The sequence below is a fragment of the Callithrix jacchus genome, chromosome 2 (genome assembly GCF_049354715.1).
Source record: "Callithrix jacchus isolate 240 chromosome 2, calJac240_pri, whole genome shotgun sequence".
Taxonomy (NCBI): domain Eukaryota; kingdom Metazoa; phylum Chordata; class Mammalia; order Primates; family Cebidae; genus Callithrix; species Callithrix jacchus.
Genome location: NC_133503.1, coordinates 16,722,312 through 16,748,474, shown reverse-complemented (window position 1 = coordinate 16,748,474; position 26,163 = coordinate 16,722,312). Strand labels below are relative to the sequence as shown.

The 26,163-nt window shown below is 47.5% G+C and overlaps 1 protein-coding gene and 1 long non-coding RNA gene across 11 annotated transcripts in view; one reads left to right on the top strand and one right to left on the bottom strand.

Annotated features, from left to right (window-relative positions):
* LOC100405928 (E3 ubiquitin-protein ligase RNF216) overlaps positions 1-2,683 on the bottom strand; it is a 157,052-nt gene extending 154,369 nt beyond the window's left edge. For 5 of the 9 annotated variants that reach the window (XM_078357866.1, XM_078357887.1, XM_035291997.3 and 2 more), the window contains exon 1: positions 2,543-2,683. The gene's annotated coding sequence lies outside the window, so the exon portion shown is untranslated. Of the gene's footprint in view, positions 1-355; positions 2,438-2,503 lie in introns of those variants that run through there. The other 4 variants (XM_078357873.1, XM_078357883.1, XM_078357898.1 and 1 more) reach the window with 2 other exon arrangements.
* A 30-nt stretch (positions 2,684-2,713) lies between these two features.
* LOC144580561 (uncharacterized) overlaps positions 2,714-26,163 on the top strand; it is a 123,412-nt gene continuing 99,962 nt past the window's right edge. For both annotated transcript variants that reach the window (XR_013530323.1, XR_013530330.1), the window contains exon 1: positions 2,714-2,923. This is a non-coding gene — a long non-coding RNA (uncharacterized LOC144580561). The remainder of the gene's footprint in view (positions 2,924-26,163) is intronic.

Below are 26,163 nucleotides of genomic sequence, written 5' to 3'. Positions count from 1 at the left end.
TCTTTTTTTTAATTATTATTTTTGAGATGGAGTCTCACTCTGTTGCGAAGGCGGGAGTGCAGTGCCGCGATCTCGGCTCACTGCAACCTCCACCTCCCATATTGAAGCGATTTTCCCTGCCTCCGCCTCCAGGGTAGCTGGGATTACAGGCTGGCACCACCAGGCCCCGCTAATTTTTAGTTTTTGTATTTTTAGTAGAGATGGGTTTCACCCTGTTTGCCAGGCTAGTATGGAACTGCCGACCTCAGGTGATCCACCTGCCTTGACTTCCCAAAGTGCTTGGATTAGAGGTGTGAGCCACTGCGCCTGGCCTTATTTATTTATTTTTGTTGAGACAGATCTCGTCTGTCCTCACCCAGGCTGAGTATAGTGGCATGATCTTGGATCACTGCAACCTCCGCCTCCTCTCCTGAATTCATGCGATTCTCCTACTTCAGCCTCCTGAGTAGCTGGGATTACAGGCATGCACCATCACACCTGGCTAATTTTTGCATTTTTAGTAGAGATGGGCTTTCACCATGTTGGCCAGGATGGTCTTGAACTCCTGACCTCAAATCATCCACATGCCTCGGCCTCCCAAAGTGCTGGGATGACAGGCGTGAGCCACCATGGCCCTCTATGTTCTATTATTTTTTAACAATAACGCTGATATAATGATGTCACGTATGACAATGAATGTCTCTAAAGATCTAGAATATAGTAACGCCTAGAATTTTATAAACACATTAAATAGTAGCTCATAGTAGAGTTAGCAAACACCAGCTCTCTCAAAGATCCTATTCATTAACTTTCAATCTGCCTCACCCATTCCTAGCCCTTCTTTATCAAATTTCTCCATAGGGGATTCAGGGGTTTTCTTCTGTTAGCTCCTGCTACTTTTATCAGGGTAAAAATCTAAAGCCTCGAATGAGGTTTACCAGGGGGTCCAAAATCTGGCCCAGACTCTCCAGACATTTCCTCAAATCCACCACCACTCCCCACATCCTAGGTGCAATAAATTACGAAATGCAAAGTCCAAGGCAAAGCCAGGCCATTTCTTAGTCTTCTTCCTTAAGGCAAGCTGACTAAATCGAGGTGTTTCATAAAATACTCCCGGTCCTCTCTCCCTTTTCAGCCGGAAAAGAATGTTCTGGCAGAGCGTGGTGGCTCCAGCCCATAATTCTTGCACTTTGAGAGGCTGAGGATCACTCAAACCCACCAGCAGGGCAGCATAATGAGACTCTGTCTCCCCACCAATCCCCCCCCCAAAAAAAAATAGCCAGGCATGGTGTCGCGTGCCACTAGTCCCAGTTACTAGGAAGGCTGAAGTTGGAGGATACCTGATCCCGGAAGGCAGATGTTGCAGTGAGCTGAGATGGCAACACTGCACCCCAACCTGGGCGACAGAGCGAGACTCTGTCTCAAAAAACAAAACAAAGCAAAAAAAAAGTTCTGGTCCAGCGCGTTGGCTCACACCTGTAATCCCAGCATTGTGGGAGGCTGAGCCGGAAGATCACTTGATTTCGAGACCCGCCCGGCCAACGTCCTTAAACCCCATCTCTAGGAAAAATACACAAATTAGCCGGATGTGGTGGCGAGCGCCTGTAGTCCCAGCTACTCCGGGGCCGAGGCAGGAGAATCGCTCGAACCGGGAGGCAGAGGTTGCAGAGATCTCGAACCGAGATCGCGCCATTGCACTCCACCACGGGAGAAAGAGCAAGACTCTGTCTCAAAAAAAGAAAAAATAGTAACAAAAGAAAAAGAAAACGAGAAAAAAGAACGCTCTCTGCACGATCAAAGTACCTAGGACAACTGCTACCAAGGCCCTTAGGAATTCACAGCCCTGGCGGACGTATCAGAAATTTCTCTAACCCGCACGCCGCGCACGCGCCGGGATTGGTTGCAAGTAGCCCGAAGTCTTGGATCACCGTTCCACCGGGACGAGGGCCACCACGCCGCGGAAACAGCAGCCTCGCTTCCTGCCCAGCGCCCGGGCACCCGAGCCGGGCAACCCCCAGCTCCCCGCAAAAGGGTTTGACGCACTTGCAGTGCCCTCGCCAGTGCCGAGTGACGGTCACCAACTTTCGCTGAACAACACCCGCTCTAGATATGAGGGGAAAAGGGGAAAACCGCCGCCCGCCCGGGCTGGGGTTCACAGGCACGGGCCGCCTCCCACCGCTCCTCCAGGCCGCGCTCGGGTGCACGGACACCGCCTCCGCGGCGGCCTCAGGCCGTGTGGAGAAAAGCGCGGACTCCCGGGCTGTCGCCCTCGCGCAGCGGTCCCGACGGGCCGGCCTGCGAAACTTCGCGAAGTGACCGGAGGAGATCGCCCGGCCTCCCAGCGCCTTTGTCGGTCCCGCCTCGCCACGGCACGGGGCTCAGAGACGCCCAGTCCCCGGGCCTGATCCTGCCCGGGCGTCGGCCAGCGCCCCTCAGCTCCGAGGCCCTCACGGCCCGCGCCCCCGCCCCCACCTCCGGGGCTCCACGGAGGCGCCCCGCGGAGAGGCCGCCTCGCTTCACAGACCTGCCCAGGAGCCCGAACGCGCCCGCGGCCGACACTCACTCGCCACTCAACTCCCCGGCTAGTCAGGCGGGCTCGGCGGCCTTCGCTGCCGTGGCGCTTACTCCTCAGAAGCGGCAGCTGTGAGCTCCGTCGCCACAGCTGAGGCAGCCGCTGCACTCCTTCCGGCCCTGCCGCGGCGTCACCTCGCGCCTGCGCACAGCGCCCCCTCCCGACTAAGGACAGGAAGAACCATAGAGGCACGCGGGGTGCTGGGGCGGAGGGACCCGGGGGCTCACCATAGAGAGGGCCGCCTAGCCGCGCTTGCATCCGGGCTCTCCGCCTGCGGAGACTTGACTCCCCCACGAGGCGGGAAGATGGAAGGAACGGAGACCCCCATCCCGGACCACACAGGGAGCCGCCATCTCCCCAGAGCTGAAAAGGGTATGGGGCACGCGGTTGTGGACTTGTTATCTATTTATTTGCCCTCGTTCCTTTGCAAGTCATTCGTTCATTCTAAAAATATATGCTGTGGATTTCCTGTGGGCCACGCACTGTTCTAGGAATTGGGGAAAGTAAGAGTAAAGTGGGTTCCATGGCCGGGCACAGTGGCTCACACCTGTAATCCAAGAATTTTGGAGGTCGAGGTGGGCAGATCACTTGAGGTCAGGCGTTGGAGGCTAGCCTGTTCAACATGGTGAAACCCTGTCTCTACTAAAAATACAAAAATTAGCTGGGCATGGTGGCGCCTACCTGTAATCCCCAGCTACTCGGGAGGCTGAGGCAGCAGACTTGCCTGAACCCAGGAGGCGGAGGTTGCGGTGAGCCGAGATCGCGCCATTGCACTCCAGCCTGGGTAACAAGAGCGAAACTCCGTCTCAAAAAAAAAAAAAAAAAAAAAAATTAGCCAGGGCTTTGTGGTGAGCTAATCCTAGCTACTCAAGAGGATGAGGCAGTAAAATCACTTGAACCTGGGAGGCGGAGGTTGTAGTGAACTGAGATTGTGCCACTGGACTCTAGCCTAGGCAACAGAGCGATATTCTGTCTAAAAAAAAAAGGAGTAAAAGGTGTTTCTGGTCTCAGGAAATTTAAGTTTTAGTGAGTAAGTGAATAACTGACTCAAATACTGCTTCTGCTGGGCATAGCTCGTGTCCATAATCCCAGCACTTTGGGAGGCCAAGGCAGGAGGATCTCTTGAGGCCAGAAGTTCAAGACCAGCCTTGGCAACATACCAAGACCCTGACTCAAAAAAAATTGCTGGCCTGGCATGGTCGCTTGCTCAACACCTGTAATCCCAACACTTTGGGAGGTAGAGGTGGGAGGATGGCTTGAAGCCAGGAGTTCGAGACCATCCTGGACAGCATAGTGAGACTCCATCTTTACAAAAATAAAAAATTAGCTGGGCATGGTGGTGCGCACCTGTAGTCCCAGCTACTAAGGAGGCTGAGGTGGGAGGATTGATTGTTTGAACCCAGGAGTCTGAGACTGCAGTGAGCTGTGATCACATTACCGCACTCCAGCCTGGGTGACAGAACAACAGCCTGTCTCAAAAGAAACAAACAAAAACCAAACAGTAACGGAAATGGGAGGAGCAATAGTCTTGATGCAGCAGTGAGGGTTCCTTCTCCAAGACCGTAGAGCGTGGCTTATGGGGCTTGTATGGGACAGAAAAAGGCCACTCCTGAGAGTACCTTGGGGAAGCAGTTCCTGAGGTAATAGTCATGTCCTAAGGTTAATAGTCATGTTTCGGTGAAGTAGAAATTGAAGGGCTGCGGCTGGGCATGGTGGCTCATGCCTGTAGTCCCAGTACTTTGGGTGGCTGAGGTGGGTGGATCACCCGAGGTTGGGAGTTGAAGACAAGTCTGACCAACATGGAGGAAACCTCTTCTCTACTAAAAATACAAAATTAGCTGGGTGCCGTTGTGGGCTCCTGTAATCCCAGCTACTCAGGAGGCTGAGGCAGGAGAATCACTTGCACCCAGGAGGCAGAGGTTGCAGTGAGCCAAGGTCGTGCCATTGCACTCCAGCTTAGGCAACAAGAGCAAAACTCCATCTCAGGAAAAAAAAGAAAGAAAAAGAAAAATTAAAGGGCTGCTCACAGAACAGGACAAGGATCTAGGGATCTTACAGACGTTGGGCCCTGAATTAGAGGGTGTAATGCACGGGATGCATTAGAGGGTGGACAGGAGAGAGAACTTAAGATAGACACTTTTCTGGGGATGAGATCCTGAAATAACCTGAAAAGTGAAACAAGGGGATTGGCCTTGATGGGCTTATCCTCCATGCTGGTCCTCTTAGGGGAGGTGGATAATCGCTGTCAGTTCCAGCCTCTTTCTTAGGATAGTCCTCATAAGCCCTTTGAGATATTGGAAGAAGGCAGTATTGGAAGGAGAGCTTGGTGATCTTAGCAGGAGTGCAAGCTTCTTTCCAGAAAGAACCTTGGTGTCACATCCAAGGCAGGTATGGTTGAGTAACCACTCTGAGTCTAGAATTTTTTATTTGTTCAGGCTCTTTGGAGACTCTGACTCAGACATAACAGCAATGAGAAGAGAGACTTTATGTATGTATGTATGTATATATGTATTTATTTTTGAGACGGGGTCTCCTTCTGTCACCCAGGCTGGAGTGCAGTGGCACGGCCTTAACTCACTGCAACCTCTACTTCCCAGGTTCAAGAGATTCTCCTGGCTCAGCCTCCAGAGTAGCTGGGATTACAGACACCCACCACCACACCCAGCTAATTTGTAAAATATTTTTTGTAGACATGGGGTTTCACCATGTTGGCCAGGCTGGTCTCAAACTCCTGACCTCAGGCGACTCGCCTGCCTCGGCCCAAAGTGCTGGGATTACAGGTGTGAGCCACCATGCCTGGCCTTTATTTTTGAAGTTTAATTTTAAAAATATTAAAAGATAGCCGGGTGTGTTGACGCACGCTTGTAGTCTCAGATACTCTGGAGACTGAGGCAGGAGAATCACTTTAACCCAGGAGGTGGAGGTTGCAGTGAGCCAAGATTATGCCACTGCACTCCAGCCAGGGTAACAGAGCAAAACTCCATATGAAAAAAAAAATTAATAGAAACAGTAGCTCACATCGGTAATCCCAGCACTTTGGGAGCTGAGGTGGGAGAATCACGAGGTCAAGAGATCGAGATCATCCTGGCCAACATGGTGAAACCCCTGTCTCTACTAAAAATACAAAAATTAGCTGGGCGTGGTGGCAGCATGTACCTATAGTCCCAGCTGCTCTGGAGGCTGGGGCAGGCGAATCGCTTGAACCGGGGAGGTGGAGTTTGCGGTGAGCTGAGATTGCGCCATCACTGCACTCCCGCCTCGACAGATAGACTCCGTCTCAAAAAAAAGAAAGAAAGAAAGAAACAGGGTCTTGCTCTATTATTGCCCAGGCTGGTCGCAAACTCCTGGCTTCAAGCCATCTTGCCTTGGAATTGCCACAGCTGGCTGTGAATTTTTTAGTTATAAAATGGGAATTTTAAGATACTATCTATTGCTCAGTGTTCTTGCAAGGATGAAATGGGATCTTGTATGAATGGAAAAGCTCTCATAGGAGTTGTTTACATGTTGTTGGTGTCTTAAGCATTTTCAGAGTCATAAAGATAATTATTCTATCTCCGCGTATCTCCCAGTGAAGGCGAGAGGAAGCTACACCCTCCTTCTAGGTTGCTGGAATCAATCTGGTTATTTTTGAAGGTTTTTTTTTTTGTTTGAAATGGAATCGCTCCTGTAGCCCAGGCTGGAGTACAATGGCATGATCTTGGCTCACTGCAACCTTGGCTTCCCAAGTTCAAGTGATTCTCGTGCCTCAGTCTCCCGAGTAGCTGGGATTACAGGCACCCGACATTACATCCACCTATTTTTTGTATTTTTAGTAGAGACAGGATTTCACCATATTGGCCAGGCTAGTCTCAAACTCCTGACCTCAGGTGATCTGCCCGCCTTGGCCTCCCAACGTGCTGGAATTAGAGGAGTGAGCCACTGCGCCTGGCCCTGGTTTTTGTTTTATTTTGTTTGTTTGTTTTAAAGTTGGGGTCTCACTCTGTCACCCAAGCTAGAGTGCAGTGATGCAATCGCGATCATAGTTCACTGCAGCCTTGACCTCCCAGGCTCAAGTGATCCTCCCACCCCAGCCTGCTGAGTAGCTGAGACTACAGGTGTGTGCCACCACACCTGGATAATTTTTTAATTTGTTTGTATAGATGGGCTCTTGCTCTGTTGCTCAGGATGGTCTCAAAGTCTTGGCCTCGAGCAATCCTCCTATCTCGGCCTTCTAAAGTGTTGAGACTATAGACTTGAGCTACAGCACCTGGCCTGTTTTTTTTTTTTTTTTTGTCTTAATGTTAAACAGCACAAGGAATCAGAAAGGTCAAGATGTCTACCTGCAGACTAAACCATTGTCAACGAGTGATGTTTTCCTGTTTTCCTGGGAAGAAGCGTGAAAGTTCTATCTATGAAAATCCGCATCATCCGTGCTGGCTGTAATTCCATGTAGTTATGGCCAAAGGCGTGAAACATGCACTCACCCCAGAGCCTGCCAGAGAGCCGAGGCTGGAACTCACACTCCCCTGTGAGTCATCACCGTGCTGCTTCATTTCATTTTCTGGCTACAGTTAGTTTAATGTGCATGTGACCTGTGAAACCATTTACGGTAGTGGAGGACCGCCATTATTCACAATTTGCACATCATCATTTTGTTTGCAAGAGCTGTCATCAGCCTTATCTAGATGAAGGTGTGCTGGTCTTGTCATAGAGGAAATTATTCCTGAACTCATTCTGCTTTCAGAAGCAGTAATTTCCTGCCATTTTGTCCCATTATCTGTTAAAAAAAAAATCAATGTTATTCAGGTGCAGTTTATATACAGTACAAGGCACCCAGTTTAAGTGAACCTTTCTCTCAGTTTTGACAAATGTATACACCCTTGTAACCACCCCGCAATCAAGATAGAGATCATTTCCGCCACCCCAAACTATTCCATAACCCCCATCCCTGGTGCTAGGCAACCACCCGCTTTTTGGCACTTTATTTATTTATTTATTTTGAGGTGGAGTTTCGCTCTGTCATCCAGGCTGGAGTGCAACAGTACAATCTTGGCTCACCACAACCTCTCTCTCCTGGGTTCAAGTGATTCTCCTGTCTCAGCCTTCTGAGTAGCTGGGATTACAGGAACCTGCCACCATGCCCAGCTAATTTTTTGTATTTTTATATTATTTTATTTTTGTTATGAAGTCTCACTCTGTCCCTCAGGCTGGAGTGCAGTGGCGTGATCTTGGCTCACTGCAACCTCTGCCTTCCTGGGTTCAAGCGATTCTCTTGCCTCACCCTCTCAAGTAGCTGGGATTACAGGCATGCACTGCCATGTCCAGCTAATTTTTGTATTTTTAGTAGAGATGGGGTTTTGCCCATCTCTAAAGTTGACCAGGCTGGTCTTGAACGCCTGACCTCAGGTGATCCATCTGCCTCATCCTCCCAAAGTGCTTTGATTACAGGCATGAGCCACCACACCCAGCCCTTTCTGTCACTTGAGAATTTCTTTTTCTGTAGTTTCACATCCATGGGATCATATGGCATGTACTCTTGTTTCTGGTTTCTTTTGCTCAGCATGTTTTTTGTTTTTAGAGACGGAGTCTCACTCTGTTGCCCAGGCTGGAGTGCAGTGGTATGGTCTTAGTTCACTGCAGCCTTGATCTCCCAGACTCAAGCCATCTTCCTGTCTTAGCCTCCTGAGGAGCTGGGACTACGGGCATGCATCACCATGCCTGGCTATTTTTTTTTTTTTTGTAATAGAGACGAGGTCTTCCTATGTTGCCCAGGCTGGTCTCGAACTCCTGAGCTCTAGTGATCGTCCCACCTCAACCTCCCGAAGTGCTAGGATTACAGGCATGAGCCACCATGCCTGGCCTCTGCATGTTTTTGAGATTTTTCTATGTTATGTGTATCAGTAGTTCATTCCTTTTTATTGCTGAGTATTATCTGACCACGAGGATATAACACAATTCATTTATCCATTCACCAGCTGATGCACATTGAGTTTCTTTCATTTTGGGGCAATTATAAATAGAACTGCAACCCACATTCATGTAAAAGTTGTTGGGTGAATATACATGTTCATTCGCTAAGTGTGGATTTGCTAAATCATAGAATAAGAACCAAACTGTTTCCCAAACTGGTTATATCATTTTATTTTCCCACTGGCACTGAATGAGGAGCCCAGTTGCCATTCTTGGTATGTTTAGTCTTTAATTTCAACGGATATGTAATGGTATATCATTGTGGTTTTTATTTTCATTTCCCTGGTGGCTGCTTATGTGGAATATCTTGTGCTTATTGGATTATTGGCCTTTTGAATATCTTCAAAAGTGCAGTAGTATGATCATAGTTCACTGCAGCCTCGAATACCTAGGTGGGAGCGATCTCCTGATCTCTAGTGATCCTCCCACCTCAGCCTCCCGAGTAGCTGGGACTACACGCATATGCCACCACTCTTGGCTAATTTATTTCATTTGTAGAGATGGGGGTCTTGTCTACGGCCATACCACCCTGAACGCGCCCGATCTCGTCTGATCTCGGAAGCTAAGCAGGGTCGGGCCTGGTTAGTACTTGGATGGGAGATGGGGGTCTTGCTGTATTGACCAGGCTGGTCTCGAACTTCTGGCCTCAAGTGATCCTCCCACCTTGCCTCCTAAAGCACTAGGATGACATGTGTGAGCCACTGTGCTTGGCCCTGCCCTTTTGTATATTTTCTTTTGTTAGATTCCTGTTCAGATTTTAAAATCTCATTTTAAAAACTGGATTTTTTTTTTTTTTGTCTTCTCATCGTTGGCTTGTAAGAGTTTTTTTTGGCCAGACCAGGTGGCTCATGCCTGTAATCCAGCACTTTGGGAGGCCGAGGCGGGCAGATGACCTGAGGTCAGGAGTTGGAGACCAGCCTGACTAACATGGAGAAACCCCATCTCTATTAAAAGTACAGAATTAGCCGGGCGTGGTGATGGCACACGCCTGTAATCCCAGCTACTTGGGAGGCTGAGGCAGGAGAATCGCTTGAACCTGGGAGGCAGAGGTTGCAGTGAGCCAAGATTGTGCCATTGCACTCTAGCCTGGGCGACAAGAAAGAAACTCCATCTCAAAACGAAAACAAAGAAGAGTTCTTTTTGTAGTTTGGATATAAGATTTTAGTATTGTATACATTTTCTCTTAGTCTCTGGCTTACTTTTTCATTTTCTTTTTAAAGTTTGCTTTTACTTTTTTTTTCCAAAGCTGTCCTATGCCATGCCACCTTTTTCTTTTCCTTCCTTTCCCCTCCCCTCCCCTCCCCTCCCCTCCCCTCCCATCCCCTCCCCTTCCCTCCCCTCCCCTCCCCTCCTCTCCCCTCCTCTCCTCTCCTTTTCCTTCCCCTCCCCTTTCCTCTCTTCCCCTTCTCTCCCCTCCCCTGCCCTCCCCTCCCTTCCCCTCCCTTCCCCTCCCTTCCCCTCCCCTCCCCTCCCCTCCCCTCCTCTCCCCTCCTTTTCCTTTCCCTTCCCTTTGCTTCCCTTGTGAGACATGGTCTCATTCTGTTGTCCAGGCTGGAGTGCAGTAGTACAATCTTGGCTCACCACAGCCTCAACCTCCCAAGCACGAGCAATACTCCCACCTCGTCCTCTCAAGTAGCTGAGACCACAGGTGCGCTCAACCATGCCCAGCTAATTTTTGTATTTTTAGTAGAGATGGAGTCTCTTGATCTTGATGAGAGCAATATAGTGAGTGCTGGGATTACAGGCATGAGCCACTATGCCCGGCTGAATTGAACATTTAAAAGTAACTAAAAGAGGCTGGGTGTGGTGTCTCATGCCTGTAATCCCAGCATTTTGGGAGGCTGAGGTGGGGGATCACCTGAGGTCAACAGTTGGAGACCAGCCTGGCAAACATGGTGAAACCCTGTCTCTACTAAAAATACAAAAATTAGCCACATGGTGGTGTGTTCCTATAATCCTAGCTACTCGGGAGGCTGAGGCAGGAGAATCACTTGAACCAGGGAAGTGGAGGTTGCAGGGAGCTCATGCCACTGCACTCCAGCCTGGCGACAGAGTGAGACTCCACCTAAAAAAAAAAAAAAAGGAAAATATTACTGACTGTAGTCACCCTGTTGTGCTTTCAAATATTAGGTCTTATTAATTCTTTCTATTTTTTTGTATTCTTTAACCAGCCCCACCAGCCCTACCCATCCTTGCACTGCCCTTCCCAGCCTGTGATAACCATCATTCTACTCTCTAGTTCCATAAGGTCAATTGTTTTGATTTTTAGGTCCCACGAATAAATGAGAACATTCAATGTGTGTCTTTCTGTGCCTGGCTTATTCCATGTAACAATGATCTCTAGTTCCCTCCATGTTGTTGCAAACAACAGGATCTCCTTCTGTTTCATGGCTGAGTAGCACTCCGTTGTGTATCTGTAGCACATTTTCTTTATCCACTGATCATCGATGGACACTTAGGTTGCTTTTAAATCTTGACTATTGTAAATAGCACTGCAATAAATAAGGGGAATGAAGGCATCTCTTTCGCATGCTGATTTCCTTTCTTTTGGGTATATACCCAGCACTGGGATTGCTGGACCTTATGGTAGCTCTATGTTTCATCTTTTCAGGAACCTCCAAACTGTTCTCCCTGCTGGTTGTACTAAGGTACATTCCTACTAACAGTGACTGAAGGTTCCCTTTTATCCCCATCCTCACCAGCATGTGTTATTACCCTTCTTTGTGTAGAAGCCATTTTAACTATGGTCAGATGATATCTCATTGCAGTTTTGATTTGCATTTCTCTGATGATCAGTGATGTTGCATACCTTTTCTTAAACCTGTTGGCCATTTGTATGCCTTCTTTTAAGAATTTGTATTCAGGCCTGGCGCAGTGGCTCATGCCTATAATCCCAGCACTTTGGGAGGCCGAGGCGGATAGAGTGCTTGAGGTCAGGAGTTCAGAACCAGCTTAGCCAACATGCTGAAATTCTGTCTCTACTAAAATACAAAAATTAGCTGGGTGTGGTGGCAGTCACCTGTATTCCCAGCTACTTGGGAGGCTGAGGCAGGAGAATCATTTGAAACTGGGAGGCAGAGGTTGAAGTGAGCTGAGATCGTGCCATTGCACTCCAGCCTGGGCAACAGGGCGAGACTCTGTCTCAAAAACAAAAAGAAGAAAGAACGAGAGAGAGAGAGAGAGAGAGGGAGAGAGAGAGAGAGAGAGAGAGAGAGAGAGAGAGAGAGGAGAGAGAGAGAGAGAGAGAGAGAGAGAGAGAGAGAGAGAGGAGAGAGAGAGAGAGAGAGAAAGAGAAAAGAAAAAAAGAAAGGAAAGAAATGTGTGTTCAAATCTTTTGCCCATTTTTGTTTATTTTATTTATTGTTCTTTTTAGACAGAGTCTCGTTCTGTCACCCAGGCTAGAGTGCAATGGTGCGATCTTGGCTCACTTTGACCTCTGCCTCCTGATTTCAAGTGATTCTCCTGCCTCAGCCTCCTGAGTAGCTGGGATTACAGACACGCACCACCACACCTGGCTAATTTTTAAATTTTTAGTAGAGATGGGGTTTCACCATGTCGGCCAGGCTGGTCTTCAGCTCCTGACCTCAAGTGATCTGCCTGCCTTGGCCTCCCAAAGTGCTAGGATTACAAGTGTGAGCCACCGTGCCCTGCCTTATTTGCCCATTTTTAAATTGAATTATTACATTTTTTTCCTATACAGTTGTTTGAGATCTTTATATATTCTGGTTATTTATCCCTTGTCAAATGGGTAGTTTGCAAATATTTTCTCTCATTCTGTGGATTGACTCTTCACTGTTGATTGTTTCCTTTGCTGTGCAGAAGCTTTTTATGTCTTATTTTGTTTATTTTTTTGAGACAGAGTCTTGCTCCGTCACCCAAGTTGGAGTGCAATGTCATGATCTTGGCTCACTGTAGCCTCACCTCCTAGGTTCAAGTGATTCTCCTGTCTCAGCCTCCCGAGTAGCTGGAATTACAGGCACCCACTATCATGCCTGGCTAACTTTTGTTTTTTCAGTAGAGACTGGATTTCACCGCATTGGCCAGGCTGGTCTCAAACTCCTGACCTCAAGTGATCCACCCACCTCAGCCTCCCAAAGTGCTGGGACTGCAGGAGTGAGCCACCACACTCGGCCAGTGCAGAAGCTTTTTTAACATGCTGTGATCCTGTTTGTTCAATTTTGCTTTGGTTGCCTGTGCTTGTCAGGTATTACTCAAGAAATCTTTGCCCAGACCAATGTCCTGGAGAGTTCCCCCAATGTTTTCTTTTAGTTGTTTCATAGTTTTTGGTCCTAGATTTAAGTCTCTAATCCAGTTTGATTTGATTTTTGGACATGACTAGAGATAGGGGTCTAGTTTCATTCTTCTGCATATGAAGATCCATTTTCCCCAGCACTGTTTTCAATTTTTTTCTTTTTTCCTTTTTTTTTTTTTTTTTTTTTTTTTTTTTTTGTGAGACAGAGTCTTGCTCTGTTGCCCAGAGGCTGGAGTGCTGTGGTGAGATCTCGGCTCACTGCAACCCCTCCCAGTTTCAAGCAATTCTCCTGCCTCAGCCTCCCAAGTAACGGATTACAGGCACACTCTACCATGTCTGGCTAATTTTTGTATTTTTAGTAGAGATGAAGTTGTACCATGTTGGCCAGGCTGGTCTCAGACTCCTGACCTCTAGTGATCTGCCCATCTCGGCCTTCCAAAGTGTTGGGATTACAGGCGTGAGCCACCTCGCCTGGCCAATTTCTGGTCTTTATTACTCCACCAATATAGGAAGTGGAAGCCCCAACACTGTTACTTAAGTAATAGTGATGAAGTAAGTGAAATTGCTGGATCATATAGGAGGGACCAAACTGTTTTCCAAAGTGGTCATTAGCTCCTCCTGAGCAATAGTGTTTTTGAAATAACACACTTTATATGATACTTGTATTATTTGAATTCCTGTGGAAATAGTTAATTATTGAAAAGGGCTGGGCACAGTGGCTGGCGCCTGTAATGCCAGCACTTCAGTAGGTTGAGGCGGGTGGATCACCTGAGGTCAGGAGTTCAAGACCAGCTTGGCTGAAGTGGTGAAACCTCGCCTCTACTAAAAATACAAAAATTAGCCAGATGTGGTAGAACATGCCTGTAATCGCAGCTACTGGGGAGGCTGAGGCAGGAGAATTACATTAACCTGGGAGGCAGAGGCTGCAGTGAGCTGAGATCGGGCCACTGCACTCCAGCCTGGGTGACAGAATGAGACTCCATCTCAAAAAAAAAGAAGAAAAGAAAAGAATGTATTCCAATCAGCAGTAAAATTTCTTTTCTTTTCTTTTTTGAGACAGTCTCACTCTGTCGCCCAGGCTGGAGTGCAGTGGTCTGATCTTGGCTCAGTGCAACCTCCACCTCCTGGGTTCAAGCAATTCTCCACCTCAGCCTCCCAAGTAACTTGAGATAACAGATTCCCCCCACCACACCCAGCTACTTTTTGTATATCTGGTAGAGGGGGGGTTTCACCATTTTGGTAAGGCTGGTGGTGAAATTTGAATTCCTGACCTTATAATCCACTTGCCTCAGCCTCCCAAAATGCTGGGATTACAGGCATGAGCCCCCGTGCCCTGCTGGCCACTTTCTTTTTAGGACATCGTCTTGAGAGAATGACTGGCTAACAAACAGATAATTCAGATTTAGGGACTTCACAGACATTTTTTAGAAATTGAACAAACTGAAACTATCACTTCAAGGAAAATAACTGCATTTGCTGCCAATGATAGCATTTGAGCTTTCAAGAGAAGATTAGAATTTTGGAAGATTTATATCTGCTACTGGGAGCTTGACAGTTTCCCATTACTTGAAAACTTTTCTGATGAGATGGGTGATGATAGTAATGAATGCGATTTTCTGATATTTTATGAAATGCGTCAACATTTGAAAAAGCTGCTGTGATCTTGTGATATAATAAGAAATGTGTATTTTGGTCTTCACTGCAGGCCAAAACTCCTAAAACGTGTAATTTCCTAAGTGAGAAGAACGATAGGATCATCTTTCATCATAAATTTGGTTTTTGTCCCAGGCTCTTGCAACAGCTCCAGGGAGGGCCAGGTGCGGTGGTTCATGCCTGCAATCCCAGCACGTTGGGAGGCCGACTGAAGCTGTCGAATCTCTTGGGGTCAAGAGTTCAAGAGTAGCCTGGCCAATATGGTGAAATCCTGTCTCTACTAAAAACACAAAAATCAGCCAGGTGTGGTGGCATACACCTGTAATCCTAGCTACTCGGGAGGCTGAGGCAGGAGAATCATTTGAATCCAGGAGGCAGAGGCTGCAGTGAGCCGAGACTGTACTCCGGACTGGGCTATAGAGCAAGACTCTGTCTCAAAAAAAAAAGGAACAGAAGAAACAGCTCCAGGGAGAGTGAGATGAAATTAGTGTCTTCTGTTATTCATAACAAGCCCCTTTAAACCACACATGAGGTTATGCTGATTGCCAGGGGACTCACCATGTCATTACAGGGCTGGAGGTTGAGCTAATCACAAATGGCCAATGATTTAACCAATCATGCCCAGGAAATGAAGACCATAAGAAAAAAAAAATTGGGGTGGGGGAATGGAATTCAGAGAGCTGCTGAGTAGGTGAACTTGTGAAGGTGCTGGGAGGGTGGTGTACCCAGACGTTGCGGTGAGCTATGATGGTACCACTGCACTCCAGCCTGGGTGACAGCAAGATCCTGTCTCTACCAAAAATAAAAGAAGGTAGTATGTAATCTCAGCACTTTGGGAGGCCAAAGTAGGAGGATTGCTTGAAGCCAGGAATTCAAGTACAACCTGGCCAGCATAGAGAGATCCCCATATCTAGTTAAATAAATAAATAAAATTTAAAATAGAAAAATATAAAAAATTGGCCAGGCGTAGTGGCTCATACCTGTAATCCCAGCGTTTTGGGAGGGTGAAGCTGGTGGATCACCTGAGGTCAGGAGTTGGAGACCAGCCTGGCCAACATGGCAAAATCCTGTCTCTACTAAAAATAATAATAAAAAAATAACTGGGCATGGTGGGTGCGTGTAATTCCAGCTACTTGGGAGGGAGAGGCAGGAGAATCACTTGAACCTGGGACAGAGAGGTTGCAATGAGCTGAGATCGCACCACTGCACTCCAGCCTGGATGACAGAGTGAGACTCCATTCAAAAAATAAATAAATAAGGCTGGGCAAGGTGGCTTACAGCTGTAATCCCAGCACTTTGGGAGGCCGAGGCAGGTGGATCACGAGATCAGGAGTTTGAGACCAGCCTGACCAATATGGTGAAACCCCGTCTCTACTAAAAATACGAAAAAAAAAAAAAAATAGCCGAATGTGGTGGTGTGTACTTGTGATCCCAGCCACAGGAGGCTGAGGCAAAAAAATTGCTTGAACCCAGGAGTCGGAAGTTGCAGTGAGCCAAGATCATGCCATTGCACTCCAGCTTGGGCGACAGAGCAAGAGTTCATCTACAAAAAACAAAATAAACAAATAAATAAAAATAAATAAATACATAAAAATAAAAAAAAATTAGCTAGGCTCGGTGCAGTGGCTCACGCCTGTAATCCCAACACTGAGAGGCTGAAGTAGGTGGATCCCTTCAGGCCAAGAGTTCAAGACCATCTTGACCAGCATGGCAAAACCCCTAGGAAAAAATACAAAAATTAGCGGGGCATAGTGGCACATGACTGTAGTCCCAGCTACTCCAGAGGCTGAGGCCGGAGAATTGCTTGAACTTGGGAGGCGGAGGTTGCAGTGAGCTGAGATGGCGCGCCACTGCACTCTAGCCAAAGAGGGAGACCCTGCCTGTAAGGAAAAAAATCTTCTGGCGCAGCTGACATGAATTAGCACTAGCTGGAGCAGAAGTTCAGAACCGCTCAGTGGTCTGGACCATGAGGACAGTAAAAGAGTCTTCAGCTGGGTTCCTATTAGAGTGGAACCCACCCCATCATGCCTTCCCTCTATGCAATTTACAATGTGACATTGGCATGCCTCCCAAAAGAGGTGCGATCTATCTTCCCCCTCCCCTTCCATCTGAGCTTGCCTTGTGACTTGCTTTACCCAAGGAATGCAGCAGAAGGGACGCTGAGCTACTGTGAAGGATAGGGTTTTGTTTTGTTTTGTTTTGTTGAAGCAGGTTCTCACTCTGTCGCCAAGGTTGGAGTGGAGGGGTGATCTTGGCCCACTGTAGCCTTGACTTCCCGGGCTCAAGTGATCCTGGGCTCAAGTATTCCTCTCACCTCAGCCTCCCAAGTAGCTGGGACTACATACTTGAGCCACCACACCCAGCTGTTTTTGATTTTATTATTTTGTTTTATTTTTATTTTTTGAGATGAAGTCTCACTTCATTGCCCAGGCTGGAGTGCAGTGGCACAATCTCAGCTCACTGCAACCTCTGACTCCTGGGTTCACGTATTTCTCCTGCCAAAGCCTCCTGAGTAACTGGGATTACAGGCATATGCCACCACTCCTGGCTAATTTTTTATATTTTTGGTAGAGCCAGGGTTTCACCATATTGGCCAGGTTGGTCTCCAACTCCTGACCTCAGGTGATCTGCCCACCTCGACCTCCCAAAGTGCTGGGATTACAGGCGTGTGCCACCCTCCCTGGCCTCAGCTATTTTTTTAAACTTTTCTGTAGAAACGGGGTCTTACTATACTGCCCAGGCTGGTCTCAAACTCCTAATCTCAAGGGATCTTCTGTCCTTGGCCTTTCAAAATGCTGGGATTACAGGCGTGAGCCACTGAGCCTGGCCAGGCCTATTGTAATGGTGTTTGGCCCCAATATTCTTTGGAATCTGAAGTTTGCTACTGCATGAGAAAGCAGGACGGCGTTCCATGAATTCAGGCTTTTACGTTGTTCTAAAGAGGGTCTAAGCAGGGTTGGGTCTGATTAGTTGGTTCCAGGTGATCCTCTGTGGTGCTGTCTGGCCCTAGTGTCCTTAGGAGTCTGGGGAGGTTTGACCTTTAAAAATCAAACTGCCGGCCAGGCGCTGTGGCTCATACCTGTTATCCCAGCTACTCAGGAGGCTGAGGCACCAGAATCACTTAAACCTGGGAGGCGGAAGTTGCAGCGAGCTGAGATCGCACCACTGTACTCCCCCCTGGTAGGCAGAGTGAGACCCTATCTCAAAAATAAAAATAAAAAATAAAAAAAACCAAAAAACCAAAAACCCACAAACCTCCCCCCCAAAAAAAACACAAGAAAACAGAGACCTTATAAAGTCAAGTCAGAGAGGCACTGTTTCTTTCTTTTTTTTGCGTTTGCAGCCTCTGCCTCCTGTGTTCAAGCAATTCTCTTGCCTCAGCCTCCTGAGTAGCTGGAACTACAAACGCCCATCACTACACCTGGCTACTTTTTTGTATTTTTAGTAGAGATGGGGCTTCACCATGTTGGTCAGGCTGGTCTTGAATTCCTGACCTCAAGTTATCCACCCATCTCAGCCTCCCAAAGTGCAGGAATTACAGGCATGAGCCACTGTGCCCGGCCTGGAGAGGCATTATTTCAATGAAGGTAAATTACACGGAGGTACGGGTTCCCTATTTATGTAACTTATTTTTGCCCTCTGTACAAACTCAGGCCTTATGTAAAAAATGCCATTCCCATCGCATAACCGATTACTGCTTTGCACATTCAACATTATAATTTGATGGTTCTGGTAACAAACAACTCCAGTCTGGTTGTCTCTTGATGTCCCATGGTCAAGTGCTTACTCTCTACCAGGCCCCTGTGGCATGCAAAGAGCTGCATTTTGAATCATAAATGTGCTAAAGAATGGGGCTTTGGGCTGGGTGTGGTGACTCATGCCTGTGATCCCAGCACTTTGGGAGGCCAAGGCGGGTGGATTACTTGAGGTGATGAGTTTGAGACCAGCTTGGCCAACATGGTGAAACCCATCTCTACTAAAAATACAAAAATTAGCCACGCGTGGTGGCACATGCGTGGAATCCCAGCTACTCGTGAGGCTGAGGCAGGAAAATTGCTTGAGCTCCGGAGATGGAGGTTGCAGTGAGCCAAGACTGTGCCACTGCACTCCAGCGTGGGCAACAGAGTGAGACTCTGTCTCAAAAAAAGGAAAAAAAAAAAAAAAGAATGGGTCTTTGTTCTATAATCCTTGGCATCTACACTGCAGCAGTAGCCTTTCTTTTCTGTTTTTCCCTCTCTCTTCCTCCCATCCTCCCTTCCTCCCATCCTTCCCTTGTTCCCCTTTTCTCTCTTTCTCTCCTCCTTACCAGACAGGGCCTCACTCTGACCCCCAGGCTGGAGTTCAGTGGTAAAATCATGGCTCACTGCAGCCTCCACTTCCTAGGCTTAGGTGATCCTCCCACCTCAGCCTCCTGAGTAGCTGGGACTGCAGGCACATGCTACCACACCAAGCTAGTTTTTTGTATTTGTTGTAGAGGAAGGATCTCCCTATGTTGCCCAGGCTGTTCTCAAACCCCTGGGCTCAAGTGATCCTCTCAATTCAGCCTCCCAAAAAACTGGATTACAGGCTTGAGCCATGGCGCCCAGAGCTGCAGCTTTTCTATTAGTGCTCGCCAGAGACTCCTCGTGCCATTGTTATCTCTAGCACCGTGGCATCTTCCTTGGGATATATCACATAATGTGGCTTTAGGCCTCAGGGCCATTTGGAGCACACCAGACCTTCTGCAGAGCTCTCTCTCAATCTAGGCAGCACCAAAAAACGCTATCCTAGGCTGGACATGGTGGCTCATGCCTCTAATCCCAGCACTTTGGGAGGTTGAGGTAGATGAGTCACCTGAGGTCAGGAGTTCGAGACCAGCCTGGCCAACGTGGTGAAACCCACTCCCCCCCGGCCCCCGCCCCACCATCTCTACTAAGAAAATACAAAAAATTAGTCAGGCGTGGTTGTACAAACCTGTTACCCTAGCTACTTGGGAGGCCGAGGCAGGAGAATCGCTGAACCTGTAAGGCAGAGGTTGCAGTGAGCTGACATCGAGCCACTGCACTCCAGCCTGGGCAACAGAGCAAGACTCTGTCTCAAAAAAAAACCAAAACAAAAACCAAAAAAATGCCGTCTGAGGCTGGACATGGTGGTTTACAACTCTAATCCCTGCACTTTGAAAGGCTGAGGCTGATGGATTGCTTGAGGCCAGGAGTTCAAGTCCATCACGGCCAATATAGGAAGACCCTATCTTCATTTTTTTAAACTTACTATTGGCCTAGAAGTCTAAAAGAAAAATATTTAACAAAAGTAAATAAATAAATAAATAATAAAAACTAGCTGATTGCAGTGGTTCACGCCTGCCATCCCAGCACTTTCGGAGGCCAAGGTGGGCAGATCATTTGAGTTCAGGAGCTCAAGACCAGCTTGGCCAACATGGTGAAACTTCATCTCTACTAAAAATACAAAAATTACTGGACATGGTGGTGGGCAATTATAATCTCAGCTACTCGGAAGACTGAGGCAGGAGAATCACTTGAACCCTGGAGGCAGAGGTTGCAGTGAGCCCAGATCACATCACTGCACTCCAGCCTGGAGTAGGGCAGCATGATCTCGGCTCACTGCAACCCCTGCCTCCCAGTCTCAAGTGATTCTCCTGCCTCACCCTCCTGAGTGGCGGGGATTACAGGCATGTACTGCCACACCCAGATAATTTTTGTATTTTTAGGAGAGATAGGGTTTTGCCATGTTGACCAGGCTGGTTTCAAACTGCTGGCCTCCGGTGATCTGCCAGCCTCAGCCTCCCAAAGTGCTGGCATTACAGGGGTGAGCCACTGTACCTGGCCAAAAAAAATTTTTTTATACATAAAAATAGGCCATGTGTGGTAACTCATGGCTATAATCTCAGTACCTTGGGGGGCTGAGGCAAGATGATCACTTCAGGCCAGGAGTTTGAGACCAACCTGGGCAACATAGTGAGATGCCAATTCTCTACAAAAAAAAAAAAGCCAGGCATGTGTACTTGTAGTCCCAGCTACTAGGGAGGCTGAGGTGGGAGGATTGTTTGCACCCGGGAGTTCAAGGCTACAGTGAGCTATGATTATGCCAGGTGACAGAGACAGACCCTGTCTCTGAAATAAAATAAAATAAAATGAGACCAAAGTGTGTTTCCTACTTTCACACCACTCAACACTTAAAGCACTTTTTTTTTTTTTTTTTTTTTTGAGATGGAGTCTCATTCTGTCTCTTAGGGTGGAGTACAATGGCGCGATCTCGGCTCACTGAAACCTCTGCCTCCCCAGTTCAGCCTCAGCTGAACTCAGTAGCTGGGATTACAGGCGCACCTGCCTCAGCCTCCCCAGTAGCTGGGATTAAAGGTGCATCCCACCATGCCAGGCTAATATTATATTTTTAGTAGAGACAGGGTTTCACCATGTTAGTCAGGCTGGTCTCGAACTCCTGACCTCGTGATCTGCTCTCCTCAGCCTCCCAAAGTGATGAGATTACAGATATGAGACACTACTCCTGGCCTTTTTGGTTTTTGAGATGAAGTCATGCTCTGTTGCTCAGGCTGGAGTGCAGAAGTGTGATCTCAATTCACTGCAAGCAACCTCCTCCTCCCCTGCTCAAGAGATTCTCCTGCTGCAGCCTCCCAAGAAGCTGGGATTGCAGGTACCCATCACCACGCCTGGCTAATTTCTGTATTTTTCGTAGAGATGTCCCATCACCCAGGTTGGAGTGCAGTGGCGTGATCTCGCCTCACTGCAACCTCCGCCTCCTGAGTTCAAGCAGTTCTCCTGCCTCAGCCTGTTAAGTATCTGGGACCACAGGCATGTGCCACTACGCCCAGCTGATTCTTGTATGTTTAGTATTTTGTATTTTACCATGTTGGCCAGGCTTCTCTCAAACTCCTGACCTCAGGTGAGGTTTGCCCACTTCAGCCTCCCAAAGTGCTGGGATTACAGGCGTGAGCCACCCTGCCTGGCCCTTTGTGGGTTTTTTGGAGGTTTTATTACATAGGCATGATGTATTGAATGATTGGTCATTGGTGATGAACTAAACCTTCAGTCCCTCTCCCCTCTCCAGAAGTCAGGAGGTGGAGTAAATGTTCCAACCCTGTAATCATGTGGTTGGTTTCCCTGGCAACTGGCCGCCACATCCTGAGGCTACCCAGGAGCCCACCAAGAATCAACTCATTAGAATAAAAGATGCTCCTATCACTCGGGACATTACAGAGATGTTAGGAGCTCTCTGTCAGGAAACAGTCCAAGATCAAATATTAGAACTAAACATTCTCCTAGTGCCTCTATCTACAAAGATTTAGAAGCTCTGCCTCAGGAACTAAGGGCAGGAACCAAATATATATTTCTTATTATATCACAGTACCATAAGCAGTTAAATATCAAAAAAGGGAGTCAGGGCTGGGCGAGATGGCTCATGCCTGTAACTCCAGCACTTTGGGAGGCTGCGGTGGGAGGATCGATTGAGCCCAGGAGTTTGAGACCAGCCTGGGCAACACAGTGAGACCCTGTCTCTACAAAAAATTAAAAGATTAGCAGTGTGTCATGGTGTGCATCTGTGATCCCAGCTACTTGGTAGGCTGAGGTGGGAGGATTGCTTGACACCAGGAGTTTGAACCTACAGTGAGCCATAATTATGCCACTGGCACTCTAGCCTGGGCAACAGAGCAAGACCCTGTCTCAAAAGGGTTGGGGGAGTTAGACTATTACATTTATTATCAGTGTCAGTTTAGGTTCTGTATGCCATAACCTGACAGATGTGGGTATTCTGTTTTCTTTCTTTTTTTTTTTTTTTTTTTGAGATGGAGTCTCATTCTGTCACCCAGGCTGGAGTACAGTGGTACAATCTTGGCTCACTGCAACCTGCTCCTCCCGGGTTCAAGTGATTATCCTGCCTCAGTCTCCCAAGTAGCTGGGGTTACAGGCCCATGCCACCATGCCTGGGTAATTATTTTATTTTAAGTAGAGACGGGGTTTTATCATATTAGTCAGGCTGGGCTTGAAGTCCTGACCTCAAGTGATCCACCCACCTTGGCCTCCCAAAATGTTGGGTTCACAGGGGTGAGCCACCATGCCCAGCCTCGTAGTCTGTTTTCTCTCTTTCTTTTTTTTGAGACAGAGTGTCTCTCTGTCGCCCAGGCTGGAGTGTAGTGGTGTGATTGCAATCTCTGCCGCCCAGGTTCAAGCTGGGACTACAGGTATGTGCCACCATTCCTGGCTAATTTTTGTGTTTTTACTAGAGATGGGGTTTTGCCATGTTGGGCAGGCTGGTCTTGAACTCCTGATCTCAGGTGATCCACACAGCTTTTGTTGTTCTTGTTGTGTAGATCAAGTCAGGGCGTCACTGGGTAGCGGTCAATATTAGGAACACCACTAGGTCTATTTCCCATTGCCACAGATTGCTCCGGGTTAGGACACTGTGTTTGTCTGTCATTCCAGCGCTGCCACCTGTATGATCAGTGTATTTCTCTCACCTCTGATGGCTAAGTACTACCTCCTGGACTTTATTTATTTATTTTTGAGATGGAGTCTCGCTCTGTGGCCCAGGCTGGAGTGCAGTGGCATGATCTCAGCTCACTGCGACCTCTGCCTCCCAGGTTCAAGCAATTCTCCTGCCTCAGCCCCCTGAGTAGCTGGGGCTACAAGTGCCCACCACTGCTTCAGGCTAATTTTTGTTTTTTTAGTAGAGATGGGGTTTTGCCTTGTTCGCCAGGATGGCCTCAAACTCCGGACCTTAGGTGATTCATTTACCTTGGCCTCCCAAAGTGCTGGGATTACAAGCATGAGCCACTGTACCTACCACAGTTTTGTAATTTTATTTTATTTTAATTTAGTTTTTTTCTTTTTTTTTTTTTTTTCCTGAGACAGAGTCTCGCTCTGTCACCCAGGCTGGAGTGCAGTGGTGTGATCTTGGTTCACTGCAACCTCTGCCTTCCGGGTTCTAGCTATTTTCCTGCTTTGGCCTCCCAAGTAGCTGGGATTACATACGTATGTCACCACACCTGGCCTAATTTTTGTACTTTTTTTTTTTGAGACGGAGTCTCGCTCTGTTGCCAGGCTGTAGTGCAGTGGCGTGATCTTGGCCCACTGCAACCTCTGCTTCCTGGGTTCAAGCAGTTCTTTCTCAGCCTCCCCAGTGGCTGGGACTACAGGCATGCCACCATGGCCAGCTAATTTTTTTGTATCTTTTGTAGAGATGGGATTTCACCATGTTGTTCAGGATGGTCTCGATCTGTTGAACCTCGCGATCCACCCGCCTCAGCCTCCCAAAGTGCTGGGATTATAGGCATGAGTCACCGCACCCAGCCATTTTTGTACTTATAGTAGAGACGGTGGGATTTTACCATATTGCCCAGGCTGGTCCTGAACTCTTGACCTCAGGCGATCAGCCCACTTTGGACTCCTCCAAGGCATGAGCCTTGGGATTACAGGCATGAGCCACCTCGCCTGGCCAATTTAAACTACTTGCTTATCAAGTTTCTAATTTACTTTTCAGGTGCCTGGCATTTCCTTTGAAGGAGCTCAATATTTTCTTTTATTTCCATGCTTGGTGGTGGGGATGGTCCCACAGGCCCCTAAGAGGGGGGTCCCTACTCTGTCTCAATAAGGGCCAGCATCATCTTGAAAAGCATGAGCTTCAGGCATGCTCCCTGCAGGGACTCCTGTGCAAGAGTGGTTCTCACCCTTCAGCTGTAGGAAGGGGGCCCAGAGTGTTCAGGGGCATCTAAAGATACAAGGAATTTTTTTTTTTCAGCTACTTGGGAGGCTGAGACAGGAGAATTGCTTGAAGTCTGGAGGTGGAGGTTGCAGTGAGTGAGATCATGCCTTTGATCTTCCTGTGCCTGTCATGGTCCCTGGAGCTGCTCATGTTCAGATTTGCTATGGGCGGCAGTGCTCCCCTACATCTGAAGAGGCAAAGATCTCTCTCCTTCTCTATCACCTAATCCTGCTGGCCTTCTCAGGCCCATCTACAGGAGACCCCACTCAAAAGTGGGGTCTGGCTGGGCACAGTGGCTTATGCCTGTAACCCTAGCACTTTGGGAGGGCGAGACAAGTGGATCATCTGAGGTCAGGAGTTTGAGACCAGCCTGGTCAACATGGCAAAACCCTATCTCTACTAAAAAATACAAAAATTAGCCGAGTGTGGTGGTGGGCACCTGTAATCCCAGCTACTCGGGAGGCTGAGGCAGGAGAATCACTTGAACCTGGGGGGTGGAGGTTTCAGTGAGCCAAGATCCTGCCATTGCACTTCAGCCTGGATGAGAGAGCAAAACTCTATCTCAAAAAAAAAGTGGAGTCTTCTTCAGAAGATATGTTTGCATGATTTCCATGAGGAATGCATTTGCCCTGTCCCTTTCTTCCTAATGCTCACTGCATCTTTTTTTTTTTTTAATAGACTTTTTTAGGCCAGTTTTAGATTCATAGCAAAATTGAGCAAAAGGTACAGAGAGTTCCCACATGTTCCCTGCCCATGCTACTAGCCTCTCCTGTTATCGTCTTCCACCAAAGTGGTGCATTTCTTACAGTTAGGAAACCTGCATTGACACGATTCTGGATTTTTGTCATCCTGATAGGTGTGTAGTGATATCTCATTGTTTTAATTTGCATTTTCCCAGTGCCATACCATATGAGGGATCTTTTCATATGCATATTTGCCACCTGTGTATTTTCTTGGAAAAGATATCTCTTATGGTCTTTTGGCCCATTTTAAAATCAGGCTGTTTTTCTTTGTTGAGTTTTAAGAGTTGTTTGTGTATTTTGGTTAACAGTCCTTTATCAGCTATGTCTTTAGCAAACATTTTCTCCCAGTCTGTGGCTTGTCTTTTCATTCTCTTCACAACATTTTTCACAGAGAAGAAATTTTTAAATTCAATGAAGTCCAACTTACCAATTCTTTCATGAATCCTACCTTTGGCATTGTATCAAAAAAATCATTGTCAAATCTGGGGCGATGGCTCACACCCATAATCCCAGCACTTTGAAAGGCTGAGGCATACAGATCATGAGGTCAGGAATTTGAGAGCAGCCTGGTCAACATGGTGAAACCCTATCTCTACTAAAAATACAAAAATTAGCTGGGTGTGGTGGCTTGCGTCTGTAATCCCAGCTACTCGGGAGGCTGAGGCAGGAGAATTGCTTGAATCTGAGAGGTGAAGATTTCAGTGAGCTGAGATAGTGCCACTGTACTCCAGATAGAGCAAGACACTGTCCAAAAAAAGAAAAAAAAAGAGTCATTGCCAAACCTGAAGTTGTCTAGGCTTTCTCCTGTGTTATCTTAGTTTTATGGGTTTGAGCTTTACATTTACGTCTGATCCATCTGAATTAATTTTGTGAAGTGAAAGGTCAGAGTCTAGACTCAGTGTTTTGCATATGGATGTCCACTTGTTCTAGCAACATTTGTGAAAAAGACCATCTTTGTCTTTGCTTGTTGTATTGCCTTTGCTCTTTTGTCAAAGATCACCTGATTGTATTTGTTTGGGTCTGTTTCTGAGATCTCTATTCTATTCAACTGATCTAATTTTTTTTTAATTTACCATTTTTGGGAGGCTGAGGCAAGAGCTCCCTGAGGTTTGAACCAGGGAACTGGAGGGTGCAGTGAGCGGAGATCACACCACTCCACTCCAGCCTGGCACAGAGGGAGACTCTGTCACAAAATAAATAAATAAATAAATAAATAAATAAATTTACTTTTTTTTTTGAGATGGAGTCTTGCTCTGTAGACAGGCTGGAGTGCAGTGGCACGATCTCAGTTCACTGCA